Raw genomic sequence first — 17,803 nt, 5'->3', positions numbered from 1 at the left:
CGTCATTTTATGCAGTGTCTTTGTAAATGTTTATACGTAAATGTTTATATTACCTTTTAATGTGCTATTTGCAATGGCACACTAAAACAACTAGAAAGATGCATTTCTTGAAGCAGTTCATGCGATTGCTGTGCAGCAATGCTAGCAATCCCTTGTGGCTGCCAGGGTTTATTAGGTAAGTGTAAGGGTTTTTTAGATACACTGTACAGACGTAAAAGAAATACTTGTACAGACGGAAATAATGTGCTCACGCGCAAAATATTTCTGTGTGCAGACGGCCAAGCATGATCATATACAGACGAAACATTATGAAACCTGTACATGTGATTTTTTTATCATGTGCAGGAGAAATTTATTTACTTTTAATAGTGGCAGGATTTTACGTGTCTCAATGCCATTTTAAAGCTGCCAATCTAAAAATTATCTACGCTATTTCCCAAAGTGTGCTGATGCCCCCTAGTGGGCCGCCAAAATATAACTTCACATAGAGGATATAAGACCTCTTACACTGACACGCTCACCGTCTTCTGAGATGGCCTCTGGCAGATAAGTGGAGTTTTCTCTCTTTTTAAGTATATTTTAATAACTCTAAACAAAGCTATGCTTTTGAAATTTAAGGTACCAGATGTTATTTTTTCTGCATCTGTCTCTTCACCGACGAAAAGAGACTATTGCAACCATTAGGATTAAAACCTGATGGTTTTTGCTTGCTAATGGGAATTAGCTTAATGGTTACCATTAGAGACCACTAGTTTTCTGTAGGACACCTTTAGATCCCATCAGGAAACCTTCAAATGCATCTGGAGTCAGTCCCTGAACACCTGTTAAACCAGTAGAGTCCTTGACACCGTGATATCAACTCATCAGAAAAACACTAAATGTAGTTATGTGATTATGTAATAAGTTTGGGGGGAGGAACATGGCTGAAAACCCTTGTTCTTGAAATCTAACACTCCGTAAATTCACATCCTTACCTCTGTTCCCGTGACAAAGTGTTCGCAATCCCAACTGCCACCCCATCTCACAGTTCCTCAGTCCAACATCAGTCCTACTACAGCTATGAGGGGGTCAGGCCTTCTAGCCCCAGGCAGAAGCTGCCCAGAATTCCAGCCCAAGTTCCCCCCTCCTTCAACCAATCTTCCCTCATACTACCACCACATATTGAAGTCATGGTCTGAATTCACAAAATACTGAGACTATTGGACACCACCATAAACCAAGAGAAAGTTTTAATGGTTTCTGTGATTTCTTTGTTTTTTCTTTTCAGTCTTTAGCTTTGCACTTTCCATGTTTCACTTATCTTGGATGTGTCCTAAATCTAGATTTTAATGAATCGAAAATGAGAAAAAAAATTCTCTTCTCTCCTTCATCTCTTCAAAACCAACACATGGTTGATTATTTTGTTTGGTGAGTGTGGGCAGCTAAAGTGGACTAATACAGCAGGGTGCACTTTGTGGATCAGATTTATGTGTAGGCCTAAGTATATACACAATAACTATTGTTTACACATTTTCCTACATATTTAGGTATACATTTAAACACAAAATAAATAATGTTAATGGATAGAATAATATCAGTAATGGATTGACTAAAATTGTGGTATCAAAGAGTTTTGAAATTTATATTAACATATGTTAAGTATACCCATTATGAACACAGGCTATGGCCATTTATTTTATTCACCCTCTTTACACTCCAGGAATCCATTATGCTGCTTAGACACTTACTATTTTAATATGCTGCTGCATGTGAAAGACTCTCTGTAATACACAACAGCACAGTTGTGCACTGTTTGCTTACTGTGCTGTTACATGTTACCCCAAGGCCCTAGAGAAAGTTATTTCATCTAACTGCACACCTGTATATGGCTGGAATGACAATAAAGATTAATTTACCTGACCTGATATCCTACAAACTCAATTCCAAAAAAGCTGGGACAGTACGTGAAATGTTATTAAAACAGCAGTGATTGATAAATTTGTTTAGCCTGTATTAAAAACTGAAAAGTCATTGTATTGTTTTTATTCAAATAAATCAAATTAGATCTATAAATTGCTTTTTGTTTTATTTGCATTTCACCTGCTGTCCCAACCCAATTTTTGGAATGGGATTTGTATTTAAATAGATATAACAGAACAATAAAAACATGGAATTATATTTATAAAAAATAACATGGCATTTTCTTTTTATTCTGAGCTTTTAAACATGAAATGCTGAGTGTGAACTCATTCTGAGTTCTGCTTATTTAATGCTAAGTGTAGTGTTTCCCAACCCTTCTCCTGCAGACCTATATTTTTCCTCATAATGCCACTTTCTTAATTTTCTTATAGATTAATGTTTCCTGAGTAAGATTATGTTAATAAAGTAACAGCAAAACAGTATGTCTCAGCCACACCACTTGTGAGTATGGGCATTAGTCAAACAATCAGAAATCTGCTGTTTTTTCTTTCTATTCTGATATAAAATATGGTGCCAGTGCTCTATGGAATACATTTTCAAAATATTACTTTTCTTAAAGAACCTTCTGAATAAGATCATTTTAATGAAGGCTGAAAAGTGTATTTGCTAAGCACAACAGTTTATGTAAAATTTCCAACTTCCAAATCGTCAGAAACCTTTCGTTTTTTTGGTCTAATATAAACCAAAATTGCATCCATGCAAAAAAAAAAAATGCTTTCATTCTTTAACAAGTTTTTTTGGCTTTTGGCTCGAACCAAACAAATCAAGTCTGCAGTTTGCAATTGTAAATCAATTTGTAAATGTAGCTCATTTCACGGAGTTTTGGTCATGTGACAATGATGCGTTGACCACGTGTGAAATAGGAGGGGCACAATCATAGTCTCGTGATATAACATTGCGGTTACGAAACTCCTACGTATTGTCACGTGCAGATAGTGTGTCCCAATTCAGGGGCTGGATCCTTCGAAGGACGCGGTCTACTGAAACGTGTCCTTTAAAGGCTGCTTAGACCCGTGAGGGCTGAACCGAAATGAGACGTTCTGCCCTACGGCGGATTTGCGTCACAGCACCGCAGTTCCCGCCCTTACTGTTGCTCCACCAAACCGGCTCTGTTTATGAAGAGCCTGGCCACTTCCTATTCCCCCCCACGTTATATCAAAAACAGGACTGCTAAACAGCAGAGGGCGCTCGCGAGTGAGTCCTCAATGAATGGGAGCAAATGGAGCTCAACGGCCAAAAACGAAAAGTTAAAATAGTTTCTAATCACTTGCCCAGAATGTTTCTTTAATTTTAGAAAGTAGAAAGATGTATTTCACTAAAAACAAAGAAATCTTACCTATATGTTTTCTTTTTTCTACAGCAAACGGGTTTTGGGCAGCAGAAGGCGGGCATTACTGCTAGAGCGTGATGATTGATTGAGGAGCGGAGCAGCTCATTGGCTGTTCGCGCTCACAGACGTCATGGACATCCATGAGGTGCCGTTTTAAACTCTTATAGCTCGAGTTTAAAAGCTCTTAAAAATATAACAGCGGTGTTAAAATGTTTTATGCTATTCAATATTCAGGAAATGATTGCATTCTTTTACATTAAAAATGTTTAAGCATTTATAAATGTAGCCTGTGTAGTGGAACGCCTTCTGTTTGTGTTTTTCTTTGTGTGCGACATCAGTAATTAGGATGAGAGCAGAGCCACATGGGGTCTTTGGGGCAGGCATATATACCAACACTGGGGTCCTGGTAGCAGTTTTTGGTTCATTGCTGTTAGGCTCAGTCGGCGGGCGTGTTGATGTTAGCATTCCTTGTTGGAACCGCGGGTTCAGTCTCTACTATGTCAGGGTATGTTGAGTTGTATGTTGCTTACTTTGCTTCTGCTGGTAAATCTGGAGCAAAGTCAGCACCAACTGTAGCGTCCAGTTTACATCGTTGGCCTTAGTACCCCAGGTATGTTTTGATTTTGTATCGTGCAGAATGTTCTGCTTTTGTTATTAGCATTTGGCTCAGTAACATGGCTGTTTTAAGAAGCATTTGAGTGTAGCTTCTAGCTGTTGCATTATTGCTGCTGCTAATAGATGTGTTTTGCAGAGTAATCATCTATGTTTGACTTCAGTCCATGTTTCTGAGCCAGGCTATCAAGTTATTCTAATTTACTAATTTATACTAATTTGTTCATCTGTATGTGCCTTACGAGGGACAAAGTCAAAAATGCCCTGTCTTTTTCTTGTATTTTACTAGATTAATTACATCGTATATCCTGTGCCAGTTGCTGTTCTCTTGCTACTTTTATTGTGGGTTTTTTTAATTGAGTTTTAATTGAGTTGCTGCTCTAACTTTCTTTAAAATTTTTTATTGCCTAAGCTGCATGTGGCCATATTGTGTGTGTGTGTGTGTGTGTGTGTGTGTGTGTGTGTGTGTAAACGGGTATTTGGTGACTTGTGAGCCACTGGCTAGAGGGATTGCAACTTCTTTTAGTTATTTTTATTACTATTATTTTCCTTTAGTTGTATTCCAGTCTACGTGGGGTTAAGTTTAGTCCAGGGAGTTTGGGACTGAGGAATGTTTGGGGATGGATTGCTGTGTTCACTAGAATGGTAGAAATTTGCAGTGCAGTGCATTTGGAATGATTAGCATGTATTGCTGGAATGGTGTTTTCCGTTTTTCTTTTTGAATCTCTTCACGCGTGTCACTGAGAGAATAATTTTCCGTTAGTGTCCCAACGGGCCAAGGCTCGAGTACTGTGAATTTTTTTTTAGTACTGGTTGTTTTTATTTATTTATTCTTGTTTTATGAACTGAACTGACAGTGTATGACCTCAGCTTTCTTTAATAAAGATTTGTATTTTTTGTATTTTTCTGAACCTGCATTTGTGAATTTACTACGGTCAGAGCTCCCCTTTGCTCTAGGTATAAACCAAGGGGTGGCGTAGTCTGTTATACAATAACGGGGCTGCCACAAACTATGATTTTGCTCAAATGCTTCATATCAACCCATTGATTTTGGACTCACTTGGGAGCTCCCTCTAGCGTTTGAGAAAACCGGAAGACATTGCAGAGTGGTAATTCTCCTCTTTACAAGTTCTCTGACCAAACCCCGCTCTCGTCAAGTTCTTTTAAAGTTCTTTAAAGATGGAGCCAGAAACTTTTTAAGTTTTTTTTTTTTTTGTTTTTTTCCTTCATTTTTTCATGTATTAGAGCTGGACATGCTTTACCGCCGGTTACTGAGGTTTAAAAAAAAGCCATGCGCCTCAGTTTAAACCTAATACTTATATTATACTTGTCAGCCGCCGTTCGCTTCTCTTTTTCTATGCAAGTGTGCAGGCAGTAAAAAATTAGGCGTTTACACGTCTTGACATTACATCCAATCAGTAAAGCTGTATATGAATACATCTGCATTTTAATAAGGGGGCGTGACAACACCTGACGATATGTAACGTATGGCATTCCCAGAGCCGTATAGAGAGAGTCGCGTCAACTCCGTTCACGCCAATGGACTTTTATTTATTTTTCTTTTTTTTTAATTATTTTTTTTTAACACAGCAATGGCGGATCGTGGAGCCTCTCAATAGTTCCCGGAAGTTAGCAGCAAATACTAGCAGCGCTGCCGAGTTGCAGCAGAATAGACCGGATGTGATGCTCTTTTAAAGGGTAAGACATTTAAAGAATCAGTTTGTACATAATAAGCATATCTGAATGAAATTAACATGTATATTAAAGCATGTCAGTGGATTATCCCTGACTAAATTAGTAGATTTAAGGAACATTAACAGATAACAACCGATTAGGCTAGGGTACTGAGTAAAGTTAGGAACCCATAATGTTAACCATAAACAGCCTAGTAATTGTAAAATCCCTGCTCTTAATATTTTCATCCACTGTTGTTAAATCTTAAAGGCTTCTAAACATGATTTTTCATGGGGTGGGTGGGAGATAAATATTAGTTAAATATAACACTGGAGCATGAGCTTGTAGAGTGGAGGTGGAGGAGATAAAATGAAAATATCGTTATCCATTTAGGCGTACGAGCTAATGTAAGTTACACAATAAAAAGAGCTATTTTCGTGATACGTCACTACTGATGTGGATTTATTGGAGACTTTAAAGAGTAAACAAATGAGACTTATGGATTGAGTGTTTGCAGGCTTTGTGATTCTGTTGACTGTTATCTGTACATTATGTTGCAGTTTAGTTGACTTTGGATTAATGGCAAGAACCACAACTCAGCCTAGAGACTCCCTACAATGAGACAGCACCCCCTACCCTGCACCCTGAGTCTCAGCTCCCTGGGTCTTGGAATTCTTTACCTGTTCCTTATTTTTAATAAATAAAACATTAAGCTTCCCAGTGGTGTGGCTTTTGTTTGTGAAACGTATGCCGTGTCTGTTGTTGTTGTTGTTGTTGTTGTTGTTGTTGTTGTAATATTTAGTGATGGTAAGTAATTTAGTAATTGCTCTTGCTGACTTGAGCCAGCAGTTTTTTCTTCTCTGTGTCAGTGGAGGAAATCAAACATTTTTACTCCTTTCTCCGAGCGATTGCAGCATCTCCATGCAGCAGAGCAAACCATCCTGGGGACTATATGCAAGGACAACATGGAGCAAAGGGCACAGACAAACTGCCTGCCAGGCTATTCATGTTTGAGTTCGTTATAGCTTTATTTAATGAATCCATCGCAGTAAATATGTGCATAGTAAAAAGACAAGATATATAAAATGTTTGTGTACACACAAATATAAATGGATGTGTTTATGTCCTGTTCGGTCTGGATGTGATGTTTCAATGTACGCTTTTTAATAGCAGATTTTTGCATATACATGCTGAACAGATTTCTTTGGCTCCTTCTCCTTCTGTCCTTTTCGGAAAGTCATAGAGTTTACAGTAGTCATCAAGTCATTAAAATTATCTAGGCCTTGGGATTACTGAAACAACCATTAATTAAAGATGTATTTGTTAATTATATTTATGTTGAAAATTAATCTGATCTCAATTTTGAAACATTCCTTCTCTTCCCCTCCCTCTAAGTATATCAACATGAGGATATGACTGATCTTAACTACCATACAAGTTTCAGAACATAATATCTATAATACTGAAAAGTCAAAGCAATGAAACAATGAAAACACACTCTGAAACGATGTTCACATTAACCCAACATGTCAACAAGCCAGGTAACGATAGCTGTTTAATCCTCAAATAGTAGCGAGTTTGACTTTAAAATATAGTTATCATTGTTGTAACTACACACACACGTTGGTTTTTCTATATAAATATTGTAAATCGGTGCATTTATTGACTTTAAAGTACCAAAAGACGCAGTTCTGTCGCTCTGTGTTTATGGGTTTAAATTGCCCGCAAAGAACTTCCTGGAACTATCCGAAGTCTACGTGAATCACGTGACCATCAAGCATTTTGAACTTACGTTGACGCTACTCTTTCTGTACGGCTCTTGGCATTCTACATCAATGAGGCGCTTACGTGAGCCCTGCGTGAACTGCGCGTAACTACGTGTCATCACGTAATTGCGACGCGCTGAGTGTCAAAGTGGTTTTGGAGACGCAGGATATCGGTGGCCAAGACATTGGTGAGGCATAAAACAATGGCTCTTCGAAATTTTCTTTTAAACTGTAGTAGGGTTTTTACAGAATGTACACGTTTGGCTTTGTCTGATAACGTTCAAACAGAGACTATAATACTGAGGTAACTTATGTTTCATGTACTGTTTACATACATTTATTACTCGAAGGTTACACGAGCCGCTTCTACTTTGCTAATATTGAACGAGCAGAAATCTATTTCCATATTAATGGAGTGCACATGCGTTATACGTTGTTATTTTGATGGACGGATAATGTTTTAACAGACATTGCCAGAGTGGAATTAATCTACCCCTTATTTATTTTTCAGCGTTCCTTGCAGAGATGCAAACGTTAGCTGATGAACAAGGTATGAATTATCTTTTTCAAATTAATTTGATCAAATTAATGTTTAACATAACTTGACACCATTGGGTCCATGTATTTTATGAAAAACACCTATCAATTTCTTTTCACTTTTATGAAGTCTTGACGTTTTTAGTCTTACTTTTATTGTCTGCCATATTAGTGAATTCATAAGGCAACATGCACATGGACTGCTAGTTTTTGCAACACGATTGAAGCCCAGCGTAGTATGCATAAATGGTGTATTGTAAAAATAGTTTGGCTTCTTCAGTATGTCTTAGAATAATGCTAATGTGTGTGTGTGTGTGTGTGTGTGTGTGTGTGTGTGTGTGTGTATAATTTTTTTCTCAAAATTGTAAAGTGTATGATCTGGATGGGTAGTTCTGAACTCCAGTCTTGGGTGCCTGCTGTCTTGCAAAATTGCAACTTTTGTCTGCCCCATACACCTGATGCCCCTCATGAACCCCGATCAACTCAGGATGCATTCTGATTAATTAGATCAAGTGTGTTTGGAGCATGGAAGACACTAAAATTCACTGGGCAGAGAGGCTTAGGGACCAAGGTTGGGAACCCCCGACCTAGGTTTCTGTGAATAGTATTACTTGGAATCTCTGCATATTAGATCCAATTACTACAGGCTTACTCAAAGAAATTTTGCCAGAAATAACCAAGCCTCTTCTGTCAATAATAAACTCCTTTCTTAGCCTTGTCTATATCCCAAAAACTCTTAAACTAGCAGTAATTAGACCTCTGATTAAGAAAGCTAATCTTAATCCCTGCAAGCTATCAATTTATAGACCTATCAAATTATAGATCTTGAACCTCCCCTTTATATCGAAGGTCTTGGAAAAAGTTGTGGCAGAACAATTAAGTTCCATTTGCGTAGGAATCAAATACATGAAAAATTTCAGTCTGGTTTTAGACCACATCATAGTACAGACACAGCACTTGTGAAAATTGTAAATGATCTCCTTTTTTTTTTCTTCATATTTACGTTTACATCAGGAGAAAAAAAGTAAATCAGATCTCCAGAAAGTAAATGGAACTTTTTTCTATCTATCATGTTGTGAAGATTTATTCTCCAAATTGTTGCACAGAAATGTAATTTTGGCACTTCAAGCTTGTGTATCTTAACAGAAAATACAAAGGTCTATGATTAAAAATAAACAAGAGAACACCACTATACTGTAAAGTATATTGTGTATGCCTGTGCAAATTCTGTTTCTGATTATAAACTTAAAAGTAGGAAAAAATGAAACAAACAAAGATGATTAAGAGCCACAGCTTATGTGAAATTAACTGGTAACATGAAAGTGAGTGTTGCACCTCTATTGCACATGGTATTTAATTTTTTTACTTTATGGAACATTTGTTTGTTGTTATGTCTGTGTTGCAAGCAAAATTTTACAGAAACCTAATTTTGAACTGAAGTCTCAGTGTGTCAAGAATGATCTGCCACTTAATGTCTAGTCAGCAGTGGTCCTACAGTGGTTTCTTTTAATTGATGAGTAAAATACAGTCCCTCCAGAAGAACATCACTTGATTCTCTGCCCACCTTTTTTTGCTTCCAGTGAGTGACCAAACTGGCTTGAATAGTGTTATGAGGTCCCTAGCTTTCAGGGATCCGTCACTTTTCAGAAATAGCTCTTGAAATTTTGAGGAATGACATCAAACAGCTTCTGCCAACCCGAGAGTCTGCAATCCTTTCAAGAATCTTAAATAAAATGAAACAAAACAAAAATAAATAAATAAATCAATTTTTTACACTTGGTGCCATCTTTACAAAGCACTCTTTGTTTTTCAGAATTACTATTCTTACTGTTCAAATCCTAATTTGACTCCTCCTTCAAAGTAATCCTGGGCAGCCTCCTGGACCAGACTGTCCCTTTGAAAAAGGTCCTTGATATGGCGCATTGTGCCAAGTATGGATAGGCTTTTGGATGCCTCAAAGATAGCATCTCTTGCCTCTTCAATTGTTGATGCATTTTGTATCTAATTTATTAAACACAGACATACAGTGGGGGAAATAAGTATTCAACACATCACCAAATTTGTCATTAAATATATTTCCTATGCAGCTGTTCACATTAACATTCAACAACTTTGTACCAGATATTTGTATTAAAAAGGTTTTGAAGCTGTCATTGCAAACAAAGTCTTCTCTACCAATAATTAAATATGAATTGTGTTCAGTACTTTTTTTTAATGCGTCACTCCACTTTATTAGAAATAACATTTTATGGATAGGGATGTTAGCTGTGTAATTTTATTAAGTTAATATCAATGTCTGATTTAAACTTAATGAGAACTGGTTGATGTGCTGTATACTTATTACCCCACTCCGGGGACAAACTGCCAGGGGATATAGAGATTCTGCGAGTGGTAGGGGACAAACTGCCAGGGGATGGAGAGATTCTACGTGCAGGAGGGGACAAACTGCCGGGGGATGGAGAGATTCTACGTGCAGGAGGGGACAAACTGCCAGGGGATGGAGAAATTCTACGAGCAGGAGGGGATAAAGCCAGTGGGGAGGAAATGCCAGAAGCAAGCAGGGACACATGAGTGAAAGGAGCTCACATTATGACTATTGTAGAAGGTTGACTGGAGGTGGTGGTACTATTAAAAGCACAACATTCTGTGTTCTGTGTTTGGGCCAGCATTTCCTGCAAAACAACAGAACATTAAAATAGTGCAAATTGTAGAGTTGAGCAGTGAAACATTTTAACACAGGGGTGCCCAATTCTGATCCTGGAGACCTATCACCCTGGACCCTGAGTTTAGCTTTAACACTAATCTAACACACCTGATTGAGGTAATGAAAGCGGTTAAAGACATCCAAATATTAAAGCCAGGTGTGTTAGATCTGAACTCTCCGGTTCTGGATATTTCAGCTGTATTAAAAAACCTTCTGCTGGTTCAGATATATTGCCAATATGTTTCCTTCTATTCACTGCTGTCTCTCCAACTCCAATATCTGTCTTCGTCTCATGTCCTATTATTAAAATGTAAAAGGTGCAATGTAAAGTAAATGTCTGAGCAGCAACAATATATACATATCCTTCATAATATGTATGATGTACCAAAACATTCTGAAAGCATGAGATAAATCAAACCAATAGCAATATTCAAACATAATACTGCTTACATAGAAATGTTACAGTCTTGTCTTTCCAAGTAATTAATAAATCATAGTAACAGAATTTCACAACATTCAGAAAGTCTGAATACTAAATAGTCTTACCCTTGTTCTGTCTATTTCAAAGGAGCAGTTAAACTCATTATCTTGCTCTTCTATCAGGACACTTTGTGCCACCAAGTCCTTTCAATATCACAGAGAAATAAGAATGTATGAGTTTGCTATAAAATTACTAAAGTGCACTGAAGTGCACAATCAACATGCATTTTTTATTCGTGTGTGTGTGTGTTAACACACTGATTAGCAACTTCATTATGTGCATTTTCTTATTTTTGCAGTCTTTGTCCATTTTTTCAGGATACAATTACAAACTGTAGTTAACCTGCTACTTGTTAACCTCCTTTTGTCCTGTTCTTTAATCGTCAGGACCCCCACAGGACCACCACAGGCAGGTATTATTTGGGTGGTGGGTCATTCTCAGCACTGCATTGAGTGGTGGTGTGTTAGTGTGTGTTACACTGGTACGAGTGGATCAGACACAGCAGTGCTGCAGGAGTTTTTAAACACCTCACTGTCGCTCCTGGACTGACAATAGTCCACTAATCAAAGATGTCCAGCCAACAGCGTCCTACGGGTAGTGTCCTGTGACCACTGAGCTATCGTCTCTGACTTTACATCTACGGGTCAAGGTAGGTGTGTCTAAGAGAGTGGACAGTGAGTGGACACAGTGTTTAAAAATTCCAGCAGTACCGCTGTGTCTGATCCACTCAGACCAGTGCAACACACACTAACACACCACCACATCAGTGTCACTGCAGTGCTGAGAATTGACCCACCACCCAAATAATACCTGCCCTGTGGGGGTTCTGTGGTGGTTGAAGAACAGATTCTCTGGTCTGATGAGATGGAAGTTCTTTGGGCAGAACAGCAAGCACTATGCCTGGCAAAAACAGGCACTGTACATCATTTGGCTTATACCATCCCTACTGATGCAGGTCCATACTCATGCACCATGAAACACGATGCTATGGAGGTGATTCTCAGCAGCAGGGACAGGGACACTAACAACACTGCATTAGCTTCAAGGCAAATTATTAAATGTCCTTGAATGTCCATTTGAAGTCCAGACTTAAATCCATCAAACAGTTTTTAATATCCAACATTTAACAAAGAATGTTAAGTACTCTCTATCTAATAGTGATATTGTAAGATCTCATAACAAGTACTGTTTTCTCTCTCTCATCAGCTCTTCACCTTCATCATCCAAGTGAACAAGTACCAAATTTCGTCAGCTACATATGCTTTAGCCATTTACAATTATGCATCCTTACCCTACTTCATGTTGAATTTGAGTGAAACAGAAAATTATTACTTACACTTTCATTTGACTTTCCATGTGCAGACTCAGGGACATTAGATTCATGCTAGGTTAAGAGAAAGACAGTGTTACGACAATGGTTTACAACATATCTATCTAAAAATCAGAGCCATGAGATGAATTGAAATAAAATTTACACTTTAAAATTTAATAAATAGTGGATGCAATTTAATTAATGGTGATTTTAATTAATAGTGGTTATAAATAGTAGTTTTGTTTTTTCATAAACTATTATGGAAAAAAAGTATCATGCATCCCTCTGGCTCAGAGGCCTCCATGGACTCCCATCTCCCAGAACCCTCTGGGGGATCACGTGACTCTTGACACTCTATCACGCTCCAATCACTACTCTCTGTCTCCCAAATACTGATTTATTTCACCTGTTGTACCCTAGTTAGTGTTAGTATAAAGCCTGGGCTTTTAGTTCACCTGTCTGTGAGGTGTTGCTTCTTTCCAGGAGCTACTGAGTGTTTCATTTCTTTGTTGTGATGTCCTGGTTCTGACTGATTTTCTGTATTTTGACTTTGCTTTTTTTGCTTGAACCATTTTGGCCTGTTTGCCTGGTGTTATGTTTGTGTTTTTGTATGTGTTGTCTTTTAGATTTGACCTGTGCCTGTTTACTGACTACGATTTTGGATCACGACTCTAGCAGTAAAGCCTCTTTTCCCCTTTTTATCTGCGTCTGAGTCATTCTATCACGTTGCACCCAGCACAAAAGTAAATTTAAAAAACTACTGACAACTTCATCTAAATGCATTTTCTATGAGTCCCATAGTGACCGAATTAAAAAAAAAAAACAAGGTGATGGTGAATTGTAAACGTTTCTAAATAGTACCAAGTGATTTTCTGTTTGTTCCTCATTTGACAGCATGTCCTGTGTGGGGGGAAGAAGATGAATTCAGAAAATGGCAACAGTGGGGATGGACTAAACCTTGAAAAAATGGTTACTGGATCACTGCTCTCTTCTGTTGCAGCTATCGGTCAAGACAAGTAAAAGGGTGAGTGAATGCTTAGCTAACTTACCTGAAAAAATGTTAGCTATTGAAATTACAATAATAAGCAGTTGTATAAAACAATGCATTCTAGGTTATACGTTAAAGTGAATGTAAACTGCTGAACGAGAGAACTCTGGGCATGCCTTAATAACAGCCGGACACTGAGCACTGGGTTCAGCTCTCTGGATTCTCCGCCGCTGGTCAACCCTGCATATTTCAAAAGCCTTATCCTCTAGTTCAGGAAATGTCTCTCTAACTCTCTGCTGGAAATCTCTCTTTGTCTTGGCATATGGCACAACAATCTTTTTAATTGCAGAAGTATCTGTTGGAGAGAGAAAGCAAAGCAGAATATAGGTTCAGACAAAAAGGGTAAAGAAACAAGACTTCAAAACATCTAATGATGAAAGTTTTGGTAGTCTACCAGGTTTTACAGTTGATCATGTTGGTAACATAAGTCCTTGGATTTGTGAAGACTTGGAGTATTTTACAGTTTCCTAATATTCATAAGATGTGATCTAGGGACATAATCGTCATCAAGAATCATCACTTAGCAGCATTGCTCAGAATATTCACTGATTAACTCCTAAGGCTAGCATCATTTCCTATGTTTTACCTTTGTTACTGACATATTGTGACGAAATCTGAAATCTGACTGGGTAGATGTCTGTGTAAGGATTCCTATCAACCCAACTGAATAGGGTGACTACTTAGTCAGTGTCAGCCAGGGGTATTCACAAGGGGTTCTGGGGTTTTCTAACAATATATCGCTGTTGTCAGAACAAGACCTTGTATCTACAAAATGATAACTTTCAGGAAAAGGAAAAAAACCTACTTTACTTTTAATGTAAGTCAATGGAACCAGACTTTTTTCCAGGTCATTTTGGGCCGTTTCTTTTGGTCCATTCATCATTAAATTTGCACACAATGTAAAGGGCAACAGGCATTTTCAAATTATGTCAAAAACTGAAAAATGACAAAAATGGAGATACACGGTTTTCTTTAAACAGCAGTGATATATTATGTTTCTCAAATTAAATTAATGAATGATAAAAAAAAGATATGTAAATACATTGATTACTTACTAAAAAAGACGTAACGTTTTGTTTTGTTGGTGGAATTACCTCAAGTGACTTATGTTGCCATGCAGTAATCAATGCCATGTATATACTTACATCTTGGAATAAGAATTTCCTCATGTGGGTCTTGAAGTAAGGCAAGCCTTACAGTGCACATCCTCTCAGAGCGGCATCTTGCTGAATGAGAAGTGCTGCTGTCTGCTTCCCTCCGAAACACCTTAAGTCTACAGGTACAATGTGAAGGTTAGTTAGCGCTATTAGATAAAGCTTTTATGCTGTATCATATGTGATAAAAAAAAAAAAGTTGGCTGAGAAGAGGAAGAGGATAGCAACAACCACACTACAATTCAAAGTCAGCCGATAAGGGTACTGATACTTTACTAAATTGAGTATATTTAACTAGAGCATAAAGACCCCCAAAAAAAGGACCCAAAAAAATCCAATAAAAACACGCTGTTGTCATTCTTCAGTCGTCCCTCCAACCTAAGCTGTCTCTCTGCCCTTTCTATAGCTCGGATGATGAGCTTCCCAATTAGTTCACACAGAGATAGACCCATAGACCGCATCTTGACTTGTGACTCTACTCGGACTCGAGACTTAAGACCTTTAGAGCCTTTCATTACATAAAAACCAAACCTTCGATCTGAGTGAAACTATTTAATGCCCTAACGTTTAGCATTTCTGATTAGTTGGAGGATTAAGTGCAAAAAGATATTACATTTAAAATGATGAATTTGATATTTTGCTTACTATGTCCATATTCTTGTCTTTGTAACATTATTAAATTAAAATAGCCTAAACGAGATAAGCGTTAAGTTAGTTGCAGTAAATTCTCTTCCAGAGCATTGTTCCAGAAGTTGTAAGGATGAAACTTAGCTCTTTTAAACAGCGCAAAAGTTATTTATCATTTCTGAATGATCAGCATTAAAAATGTAAATTGAATAATAACTTACATCCCTGCAATTTGTCTCCCTGTTTGCTAGCTAGAACTACGCTGATTGATCACATGGACGATTATTGGTTTCCGCTAACTAGCATTAACCTAACGCAGTTAGCTCGAAATTCAAGATAACGTTCCATCGGTAAGATCAAAATATCTTACCGGTCTACCCAGCTTTGTCGACTTGGCATGTTACCCACATCTGCATTTTCCTCTCTCTGAGACCAATAAGTCTGTTAAAGTTGGCCTGAAGAGCCTGAAGTCGTCTTCTTGCTGCCATGGCACTCAAAGTAAACATCTAGCGAATGGTAAAGTAAGTTGGGGTGATTCAGTTTTAGTGTCGCCTAGTGTCCCTCTGTCAGTTTCAAATGTAAAGCAATACATTACAAAACAACCCAATAAATAATTTATGAAGTTGAAGCATAAATCAAATAATTAACAGCTATTTTAAGTGTACAGTAAGTCCCCAAACCTAAAGATCCTAAGCGTCTCCGACAAATACAAAAAAACATGGCTCACCTACCCCCTTCATGCATGATCAACAGAAAGTCACATCACGTATCCTATGCAGTGCAAATCAACAGTTCTTCATTTCAGATTAATAATAATAAAAAAATGGGAGTTTGTATGTTCTCCCCGTCTCTGTGTGGGTTTCCTCTGGGCGCTGTTTCCTCCCACAGTCCAAAGACTTTTGGTGAATTTCCAGCATATAACCATATATATACAAAGAGGTATAACAATAGGATGCCTTACAGCCTTCACATCCCAGAATAAACAAAATAAAGATTCAAGAACAAAGAAAAACAGAAACAAAAAGAATACCATTTGGATTTAAATAAAATTGAAAAACTTTAACATAGCAACAGATTTACAATATTTCTTATTTTGCTGCTGGTGCCAATTCACTAATGTAGAAATGTAATTACACAGATCTGTGCATACAAACGTGATGTATGAAGGTATTTTTCTGGCAAATTTCACCTTATGTATGTAAAATTTGGCTATTGTTATGATGAGGTTTATTATAAAAAAAGTCATCAAAAAGATATAAAACGTAGTGGCTTTTGAGGGGGATTTCTTTACCAGTCTTTCTCTTCAGGTCAAAAAAGAGATCAACCCAGAATGAGTAAGAAAATACACAATTAAAAATAAGTGTTCAATGGATTCTGTAGCCCCTTTACAAAAAGTACATGCATCACTCATGTCGAAAAATGTACATACCATTGACAGGGTAGCATCTATGCAATATTTTATAAAGCAGTTCTTTTATCTTGTTATTAAGAACATATTTATAGGGGACAGTCCAAATTGTGCGGCTGTTCTGCCTTTGTTGAGTTGGCCACTGTAATGTTGCTAATGGAATAGATTTACGAAATAAAAGCTGGCTTATAAAATTGTTACACTTCTTATCTATTATATCAACCCCATTAATAGAAATGATATAGTTCTGTAGAGGAAATCCTCTATAACCTTTTGATTACTTTTAATTAAACAGAGAAGACCATCAGGGATAGAGTCACATATCCATATTAAATTCTGTATTTGAACTAGGGGTGCAACGAATATTCGACTTAGTCGACTAAAATTGACGACGAAATTAGTTGACAACTAATTTAGTAGTCGATTAGTTGGTGACGTCATTATACGTTTTTCTCGCGCTCTCTAGAAACATTGACATTACCGCTCACTGGAGAACTAACAACAGCGTGATAGCTGCCTCAAGAACAAAAAAAAACCTTCAAAATGTGGGAGCTAAACTCAGAAAAAAGGTTGTCAGTTGTGCTATTTGTAAAGCCGACCTTAACTGGCTACGGGAGCAAATCCTCCATGATGGAGCATCTGAAGAGGAAACTTGTCGGCTCACTGTATGAAGATTCATCTCGGTAAGATACACCACGTCCCAAATCACATACTAGCTCAGTAAATAGTGTGTAAAAATAGTGCATATACCATTAGAAGTGCACTCATTAGTGTAGTGTGTTAAGTATAGAAGTGTGTGGTTCGGGACGCGGCGATAGTCGTGCTAGTGAGTTAGTTAGCTAATGTTAATGCTAAAAGGCGTCCTACTTCATGTTGTGAACCGAGCGGTAATATTTGTATTTTGAAATGCAGGTTCCCTGGTATCTTTAGTGGAGTTGGAACAGAGAAGCAAGTAACTATTATTCACTGAAACTCTGTTCACTTTCCTGATAACGTTTACAGTTTTAAACACTGCATGGTCGTCTTAACGCCGAGGCCACTGTTGCGTTCAAATTCGGCGAACGCAGGAGAGCGTTTGCAAAGTTTTCTGTTTTCCATAAACGCTTGGCACCACTTGCTAACAGTTTAGGTAGCTGGTTAAAGGGTTACCGTTGAAATGAAGCGTTTGCACAAAATCGTTCAAATTTAACT

The 17,803-nt window shown here is 37.6% G+C and overlaps 1 protein-coding gene across 17 annotated transcripts in view; it reads left to right on the top strand.

Moving 5' to 3' along the window:
* The window catches only part of LOC118815848 (alpha-1,6-mannosyl-glycoprotein 2-beta-N-acetylglucosaminyltransferase), a 79,280-nt gene that overhangs the window by 10,104 nt on the left and 51,373 nt on the right, over nt 1-17,803 (top strand). For 2 of the 17 annotated variants that reach the window (XR_005007819.1, XR_005007831.1), the window contains exons 1-6: nt 3,488-3,899; nt 5,492-5,599; nt 6,136-7,529; nt 7,853-7,891; nt 13,002-13,118; nt 13,270-13,399. The gene's annotated coding sequence lies outside the window, so the exon portion shown is untranslated. Of the gene's footprint in view, nt 1-3,319; nt 3,435-3,486; nt 3,900-5,491; nt 5,600-6,135; nt 7,646-7,852; nt 7,892-9,458; nt 13,119-13,269; nt 13,400-17,803 lie in introns of those variants that run through there. The other 15 variants (XR_005007820.1, XR_005007822.1, XR_005007825.1 and 12 more) reach the window with 15 other exon arrangements.

Source organism: Colossoma macropomum, unplaced genomic scaffold (assembly GCF_904425465.1).
Source record: "Colossoma macropomum unplaced genomic scaffold, Colossoma_macropomum, whole genome shotgun sequence".
Classification (NCBI taxonomy): Eukaryota; Metazoa; Chordata; class Actinopteri; order Characiformes; family Serrasalmidae; genus Colossoma; species Colossoma macropomum.
This window is presented reverse-complemented; position numbering and strand designations above follow the sequence as displayed.